This window comes from Schistocerca americana, chromosome 1, assembly GCF_021461395.2.
Source record: "Schistocerca americana isolate TAMUIC-IGC-003095 chromosome 1, iqSchAmer2.1, whole genome shotgun sequence".
NCBI lineage: Eukaryota > Metazoa > Arthropoda > Insecta > Orthoptera > Acrididae > Schistocerca > Schistocerca americana.
Genome location: NC_060119.1, coordinates 83,560,295 through 83,570,240, shown reverse-complemented (window position 1 = coordinate 83,570,240; position 9,946 = coordinate 83,560,295).

Genomic DNA, 9,946 nt, shown 5'->3' with positions numbered 1-9,946 from the left:
CGCAACAAACTGTGAGCAGCCCAGCAGATGTTTCGCAGGCGGCTGCGTCACGCAGGTGCGCACACCTGCCGCCCACGCGTGCGCCAGCACAATGGGCGCCGCTGCCACGCGCAAAGTCCTCCGCATTTTAATAGCGAGAATGCCGGTTCACTTCGAAATACCGTTTCTCCTAGAAATAGTGAAATTTCAACGTAGCCACCAGTGTCTTTCCTACGCTTCGTTTTTCTTTCCAAGTAGAGCGTCACTTGCTTTCCATGTCAGACATGTAGCGAGAAATTACTTCTTATAACACAAATGAGGGCCGTGTATTACTTTTCCTTGTATTACATCACCTAAAATCTCTTCTGTACGAATCAACATGGATTCTGAAAACAACGATCCGTTCACGAGACCCAGAAAGCAGTACACCGAGGCGGTAAAACTTATGGGAAAGCGGCGTGCACGTATACAGACGGCAGTAGTATCACGTACACAAGGCATAAAATGTCAGTACATTGGTGGGGCTATTATTTTTACTCAGGAGATTCATGTGAAAAGGATTCCGATGTCATTATAGCCTCACTACGGGTATTAGTAGATTCTGAACGAGGAGAGGTACCTGAAATGTCCCATGCGTATAGAAGTATTTCTGAAACCGTTAGGGAATACAATATTCCGAGGCCAACAGTGTGCTGAGAAAACCATATTTCAAGCATTACCTCACCACTGACAGCGCAGTGGCCCACGTACTTCGCATAACGACTGAGAGCAGCAGTTGTCAGTGCTAACAGACAAGCAACACTGTGCGAAATAAGCGCAGAAATCAATTTGGCACGTATGACGAACGTATTCGTTAGGACAGTGTTGCGAAATTTGGCGTTAATGGGCTACGGCGGCAGACGATCGACGGGAGTGCCACTGCTAATAGCACGACACCGCCTGAAGTACCTCTCCTGGGTTCATCACCTTATCGATTGGACCCCAGACAACTAGAAAACTGTGGTCTGGTCGGATGAGTCTCGACTGCAGTTGGTAAGAGCTGGTGGTAGGATTCGAATGTGACATAGGCCCCACTAAGCCATGAACCCAGGTCGTCAACAGGGCACTGTGCGAGGTGGTGGTGGCTATACGAGGTGCATTCAAGTTCTAAGGCCTCCGATTTTTTTTCTCCGAACTGGAAAGAGATAGAAACATGCGCATTGTTTTAAAATGAGGCCGCGTTCATTGTCAATACGTCCCAGAGATGGCAGCACCGCACGGCAGATGGAATTTTACCGCCAGCGGCGAGAATGACAACTGTTTTAAATATGGCGACGTTTTCCTTACTTGAACAGCGTGCAATCATTCGTTTTCTGAATTAGCGTGGTGTGAAACCAATTGAAATTCATCGACAGTTGAAGGAGACATGTGGTGATGGAGTTATGGATGTGTCGAATGTGCGTTGGTGGGTGTGGCAGCTTAATGAAGGCAGAACATCGTGTGACAACAAACCGAAACAACCTCGGGCTCACACAAGCCGGTCTGACGACATGATCGGGAAAGTGGACAGAATTGTTTTGGGGGATCGCCGAATGACTGTTGAGCAGATCGCCTCCAGAGTTGGCATTTCTGTGGGTTCTGTGCACACAATCCTGCATGGCGAACTGAAAATGCGAAAAGTGTCATCCAGGTGGGTGCCACGAATGCTGACGGACGACCACATGGCTGCCGTGTGGCATGTTGCCAAGCAATGTTGACGCGCAACGACAGCATGAATGGGACTTTCTTTTCGTCGGTTGTGACAATGGATGAGACGTGGATGCCATTTTTCAATACAGAAACAAAGCGCCAGTCAGCTCAATGGAAGCACACAGATTCACCGCCACCAAAAAAATTTCGGGCAACCGCCAGTGCTGAAAAAATGATGGTGTCCATGTTCTGGGACAGCGAGGGCGTAATCCTTACCCATTGCGTTCCAAAGGGCACTACCGTAACAGGTGCATCCTACGAAAATGTTTTGAAGAACAAATTACTTCCTGCACTGCAACAAAAACGTCTGGGAAGGGCCGCGCGTGTGCTGTTTCAACGCACCCGCACGTAGAGCTAACGTTACGCAACAGTTTCTTCGTGATAACAACTTTGAAGTGATTCCTCATGCTCGCTACTCACCTGACCTGGCTCCTAGTGACTTTTGGCTTTTTCCAACAATGAAAGACATTCTCCGTGGCCTCACATTCACCAGCCGTGCTGCTATTGCCTCAACGATTTTCCAGTGGTCAAAACAGACCCCTAAAGAAGCCTTCGCCGCTGCCATGGAATCATGGCATCAGCGTTGTGAAAAATGTGTACGTCTGAAGGGCGATTACGTCGAGAAGTAACGCCAGTTTCATCGATTTCGGGTGAGTAGTTAATTAGAAAAAAAATCGGTGGCCTTAGAACTTGAATGCACCTCGTATAATGGTTTGGCCTGTGTTTACATGGAATGGACTGGTTCCTATGTTCAAACTGAACCGATCGTTGACAAGAAATGATTATGTTCGATTACTTGTAGTCATTCATGGGCTTCATGTTCCGCCGGGCGCAGTGGCCGAGCGGTTCTAGGCGCTACAGTCTGGAACCGCGCAACCGCTACGGTCGCAGGTTCGAATCCTGCCTCGATCATGGATGTGTGTGATGTCCTTAGGTTAGTTAGGTTTAAGTAGTGCTAAGTTCTAGGGGACTGATGACCTTAGAAGTCAAGTCCCATAGTGCTCAGAGCCATTTGAACCTTAATATTCCCAACGGTGGGATTTCCATGAATGACAAAGCACCATGTCACTGGGCCACAATTGGTCACAGATAGATTTGAAGAACATTCTGGACAATTCGAGCGAATGATCGCTCGACGCGAATTCCATCGAGCATTAGTGGGACATAATGGACAGGTTAGTTCATGTAGAAAACTGTGCACTGGCAACACTTTCGCAATTATGGATGGCTGTAGCGGCGGCGTGGTTCAATATTTATGCAGGGTACTTCCAACGACTTGTTGACTCCTTGCCACATCGAGTTGCTGCTCTACACGTGGCTAAAGGAGGTCTAACACTGTATTAGGAGGTATCACGTGATATTTGTCACTTCAGTGTATTTTACGACAGCTAAATAATTTGTTATTATATTAAAACATTGTTTGTATATTAGTATTGTTATTAGAAGGTGGAGGAAGACAGGTATTGGAAAATAGCCGGCAAATAATTGAGGACATAGGTTACAATTGTTACTCTGAGATGAGAAGGTTGACACAGGAAAGAAATTCATGGTGTGCAGCATTAAATCAGTCAGAAGAACAGATGATTCAAAAAAAATTTTTTTTCGAATCGGACACATCTGTGGCTTGTTGAAAGCGTGAGTCTTAAGGCACCGGCTGCACAGCGACCAGCGCAACACCCTGAAACGGCATGAAGAATGCGGTGACCCGCGCGCATAGAGAAAGGGTGGGCGGCGCCAGATCTCCAGCAAGACAGAGGAGTTCAGCGCCCCCTGTCAACGCTGACTTAACCAGCCGCCCATCGCTGGTCGGCCCCAGTTCGGTCACAGATTTCGAGAGTATTAGTACTGAGTACCAGGAACACAATACTTAGCCTGCATTCTGCGAGTAGAATAATGGCTAAAGGAGGCACAGGAAGCCACTTCATAAAGACAATTTATGTTTATTTTCTTCTTAGAAATAAAGTATTAATCAGCATGTGATATGTACAGATCATTTTGGATTTCTGCTACCGGTCATCGCAACGTCTCTTCTTCCTTGATTGTGTCGGTGCTGATCCGCACAGTAGCTGACAAGAGAAATTGGGGGGTGCCGGCGGCAGGGGATGGGAGGGGGAGGGGTACAGTTGGTGTCAGTAACAAATTACGACAACACTCCAGTAAGAACCCTGGATCCGCCTAACCCATATCCATACATTCAAAGGGGAGTTGCATGAATCGTTACGGATTTATTTTGTCAGTGCCTGTCTGTCAACAAGTGCACACACCCCAGCAAAAGTCTGGAAAGAATTAGCTTCTGCAATATGCAATTCGCGTAATGAGTACGATGGTGGGTTTAGTAGAATTCTACAGCCTGGTACACTATGTGACTTCTGCCACTTACCGTCGGGCGGCTTATGGGTTGCAATTATTGATGTGTAACACCGGAACCAACTTCAACAATAATAACACAATGCGGTGTGAGGTGGAGGGGTCTTGGTGTACCACTGTCACTCGTCCAGTCGCGAATGGTTCGCGGGAAGCCTCCATGTGGGCTCTAATCTCTATAATTTTACCTTTATCGTCTTTCCGTGGGAGGTACGTAGGAGTAAGGTATACGAGTATATTGGCTGACACTTCTACGAACGTACTTTCGACGTCCCCTCAGAAAAATTATGAATGACTGTGTTATTAAACCTCTTACGTTATTTGATTTTCAAACAGCAGAGTAAAACTGAACGTGCTCAATCATTTCTCTCTTTACTTATTCTGATCATCACTAAAATGACCCAAAATATTTTTAGAGCAACGCAATCTGATTTTCAATAATCCTCACAAAAGAATGGCTCTGACTAACAATAACCTATACCTTCCATGAATCACTCACCTCGCAGAAATCTTCGTTACTCGAACTACTGCAATACAGCGAGCGCCAATACTGCCATCTAAATAAAAGATTCTAACTACAGAAGGCGCTAACTACTGATAGGTATAGTTAGCAAATGAAAGATTTTGATAGAAAACAAACAATGTATTTACCGTAATAATGTTCAAAAGTCATCATATATACACTCCTGGAAATGGAAAAAAGAACACATTGACACCGGTGTGTCAGACCCACCATACTTGCTCCGGACACTGCGAGAGGGCTGTACAAGCAATGATCACACGCACGGCACAGCGGACACACCAGGAACCGCGGTGTTGGCCGTCGAATGGCGCTAGCTGCGCAGCATTTGTGCACCGCCGCCGTCAGTGTCAGCCAGTTTGCCGTGGCATACGGAGCTCCATCGCAGTCTTTAACACTGGTAGCATGCCGCGACAGCGTGGACGTGAACCGTATGTGCAGTTGACGGACTTTGAGCGAGGGCGTATAGTGGGCATGCGGCAGGCCGGGTGGACGTACCGCCGAATTGCTCAACACGTGGGGCGTGAGGTCTCCACAGTACATCGATGTTGTCGCCAGTGGTCGGCGGAAGGTGCACGTGCCCGTCAACCTGGGACCGGACCGCAGCGACGCACGGATGCACGCCAAGACCGTAGGATCCTACGCAGTGCCGTAGGGGACCGCACCGCCACTTCCCAGCAAATTAGGGACACTGTTGCTCCTGGGGTATCGGCGAGGACCATTCGCAACCGTCTCCATGAAGCTGGGCTACGATCCCGCACACCGTTAGGCCGTCTTCCGCTCACGCCCCAACATCGTGCAGCCCGCCTCCAGTGGTGTCGCGACAGGCGTGAATGGAGGGGCGAATGGAGACGTGTCGTCTTCAGCGATGAGAGTCGCTTCTGCCTTGGTGCCAATGATGGTCGTATGCGTGTTTGGCGCCGTGCAGGTGAGCGCCACAATCAGGACTGCATACGACCGAGGCACACAGGGCCAACACCCGGCATCATGGTGTGGGGAGCGATCTCCTACACTGGCCGTACACCACTGGTGATCGTCGAGGGGACACTGAATAGTGCACGGTACATCCAAACCGTCATCGAACCCATCGTTCTACCATTCCTAGACCGGCAAGGGAACTTGCTGTTCCTACCGGACAATGCACGTCCGCATGTATCCCGTGCCACCCAACGTGCTCTAGAAGGTGTAAGTCAACTACCCTGGCCAGCAAGATCTCCGGATCTGTCCCCCATTGAGCATGTTTGGGACTGGATGAAGCGTCGTCTCACGCGGTCTGCACGTCCAGCACGAACGCTGGTCCAACTGAGGCGCCAGGTGGAAATGGCATGGCAAGCCGTTCCACAGGACTACATCCAGCATCTCTACGATCGTCTCCATGGGAGAATAGCAGCCTGCATTGCTGCGAAAGGTGGATATACACTGTACTAGTGCCGACATTGTGCATGCTCTGTTGCCTGTGTCTATGTGCCTGTGGTTCTGTCAGCGTGATCATGTGATGTATCTGACCCCAGGAATGTGTCAATAAAGTTTCCCCTTCCTGGGACAATGAATTCACGGTGTTCTTATTTCAATTTCCAGGAGTGTATATATCAGTTCATGATATCCAGTCTTACAAATTTCCTCTTTCTGACGGACACACGTCTATATCGTCCGCTCTCAAATCTATGGCATCTCTCTCCCCACATCCACCACTGCTGGCGGCTCTCCTCCAACTGCACCACGCTACGCGCTGTTCACATCCAACTGTCCAACACCACACAAGGGAATATTCCAACAATGAGTCCAACCAGCCACAGACTGCACACAGCGCAGTCAGCGATTTTCATACAGAGCGCTACGTGGCGTTACCAACATAAAAACTTAAACAGCCTACTTACACAGTAAGTCATACTATGGTGCAGCGTCGGCCACTCGTGTCGTCTGAGCATTGCTCCGATTCTTTCGTGTTCACTAAACAAACTGTAACGAAATGTGCTCCCCTTCTTCGAATTTTCTGTTTCCTCTATCAATCCTATCTCATACGGATCCCAGACTGATGACCAGTATTCAAATATTTGTCGAACGGAAGTTTTGCAAAGCTATCTGTTCTTACAATGAAACTCTCTGCCGTCTGCCTTACCTTGCGCTATGTTTTAATCGCTGCGTACGCCTGCCGCTCGATATATGTGCAAGCGATACCGAGCGAGGTGGCACCGTTGTTGGCACACTGGATTCGTGTTCGGGATGACGACGTTTCAAATCCCTGTACCGCCATCCAGATGTAGGTTTTCCGTGATTTCACTAAATCGCTCCAGGCAAATGCTAGGACGCTTTAGTAAAAAAGGCCACAGCCCGTTTCGTTCCCCATCATATTCGGACCTTGTGCTCCGTCCCTAATGACCGCAGTCTCGCCGGGAGGTTATTCTCCAGTATTCCTACTTTTTTTGCAACCAGTCGTTGTTCTGCACCCTCATAATCACGCACTAACAGGTTTTTATGCCTACTTACGCGCAATATGTTACATTTGTTTCTGATGGGGGCCAATCGATACTCCCTGCGCCGGCCGTGGTGGCCGTGCGGTTCTAGGCGCTCCAGTCCGGAGCCGCGCTGTTGCAACGGTCGCAGGTTCGAATCCTGCCTCGGACATGGTTGTATGTGATGTCTTTAGGTTAGTTCGGTTTAAGTAGTTCTAAGTTCTAGGGGACTGATCACCACAGCAGTTGAGTCCCATAGTGCTCAGAGCCATTTGAACCATTTGATACTCCCTGCACCGAGCCTCGGTCCTTTGCAGGTATTCCTCCGTTTCGGTATAATTATCTAGCTTTGTGGCTTCTCTGCATCAAACAGAATCACCCGTGAAAGGCTTCATGGAACTTCCGACATCACACACTAGACAATTTCTATACAGGGTGGTCCATTGATCGTGACCGGGCCAAATATCTCACGAAATAAGCGTCAAACGAAAAAACTACAAAGAACGAAACTTACCTAGCTTGAAGGGGGAAACCAGATGGCGCTTTGGTTGGCCCGCTAGATGGCGCTGTCATAGGTCAAACGGATATCAACTGCGTTTCTTTAAATAGGAACTCCCAATTTGTATTAGAAATTCGTGTAGTACGTAAATAAATATGAATGTTGTAGTTGGACCACTTTTTTCGCTTTGTGATAGATGGCGCTGTGATAGTCAGAAACATGTGGCTCACAACGTTAGACGAACAATTGGTAACAGGTAGGTCTTTTAAATTAAAATACAGAACGTAGGTACGTTTGAACATTTTATTTCGGTTGTTCCTACCTTTGTGAACTTATCATTTCTGGGAACGCATGCTGTTACAGCGAGATCATCTGTAAATACCACATTAATGCAATAAATGCTCAAAATGATGTCCGTCAACTTCAATGCATTTGGCAATACGTGTAACGACATTCCTCTCAACAGCGAGTAGTTCGCCTTCCGTAATGTTCGCACATGCATTGACAATGCGCTGACGCATGTTGTCAGGCGATGTCGGTGGATCACGATAGCAAATATTATTCAACCTTCCCCACAGAAAGAAATCGTCAGATCCGGTGAACGTGCGGACCATGGTATGATGCTTCGACGACCAATCCACCTGTCATGAAATATGCTATTCAATACCGCTTCAACCGCACGCGAGCTATGTGCCGGACATCCATCATGTTGGAAGTACATCGCCATTCTGTCATGCAGTGGAACATCTTGTAGTAACATTGGCATAACATTACGTAGGAAATCAGCATACATTGCACCATTTAGATTGCCATCGATAAAATGGGGGCCAATTATCCTTCCTCCCATAACGCCGCACCATACATTAACCCGCCAAGGTCGCCGATGTTCCACTTGTCGCAGCCATCGTGGATTTTCTGTTGCCCACTAGTGCATATTATACCAGTTTACGTTACCGCTGTTGGTGAATGACGCTTCGTCGCTAAATAGAACGCGTGCAAAAAATCTGTCATCGTTCCATAATTTCTCTTGTGCCAGGTGGTAAAAATGTACACGACGTTCAAAGTCGTCGCCATGTAATTCCTGGTGCATAGAAATATAGTACGGGTGCAATCGATGTTGATGTAGCATTCTCAACACCGACGTTTTTGAGAGTCCCGATTCTTGCGCAATTTGTCTGCTACTGATGTGCGGATTAGCCGCGACAGCAGCTAAAACACATACTTGGGCATCATCATTTGTTGCAGGCTGTGGTTGACATTTCACATGTGGCTGAACACTTCCTATTTCCTTAAATAACGTAACTATCCGGCGAACGGTCCGGACACTTGGGTGATGTCGTCCAGGATACCGGGCACCATGCATAGCACACGCCCATTGTGCATTTTGATCACTATAGCCATACATCAACACGATATCGATTTTTTCCGCAATTGGTAAACGGTCCATTTTAACACGGGTAATGTATCACAAAGAGAATACCGTCCGCACTGGCGGAATGCCACGTGATACCACGTACTTATACGTTTGTGACTATTACAGCGCCATCTATCACAAAGTGAAAAAACTGGTCCAACTAAAACATTCATATTTCTTTACGTACTACACGAATATGTAATAAAAATGGGGGTTCCTACTTTAAAAAATGCAGTTATTATCCGTTTGACCTATGGCAGCGCCATCTAGTGGGCCAACCACAGCGCCATCTGGATTCCCCCTTCGAGGTAGACGAGATTCGTTCTTTGTAGTTTTTTCGTTTGATCATTATTTCGTGAGATATTTGGCCCTCTCACTATCAATGGACCACCCTGTATATTGTGAATACTAATTAATGGTCCTGTAACACTCCATTGTGGTCCGCAAGTGGTTTCTTTCTGTTGATAATGACATTCTGTGTTGAGTTTACTATCAATTCTTGGTACAACTGGTGTGCTATTTCGTATGCTCGTATTAGCACATTAGGTGGCACTGCGGAACTGTACCGAGCGCATTAAGGAAGTCTAGGACCACGGTGTCAAACTGGGCGCGAGGTTATACACCGACGTGTTGACAGCCATGGGGTACCTCTTGAAGTCGTGTCCGACCTACTTTTTCCCGGCTTAGAGGAGCAGCTCCACATGGCGTGGGCTCAAAAAGTCGCTGGAAGTATCCTGCGCAAATATCGGGCCACGCTACCTCTATAGCGGTCCAGAATTGCGAAGGTGTTGCCGGTGCAGCATTTCGTGTACGAACTGAACTCTCAATTATGTCTCATTAATCTTCGATATGATTAATGTCGGGCGATCAGGGTGACCAAATCAATCGCTGGAACTGTCCAGAATATTCTTCAAACCAACAGCGAATACTTGTGGCCTAGTGACAAGCCGCAATATCATCCACAAAATTTCCGTCTTTGTTTGGGACCT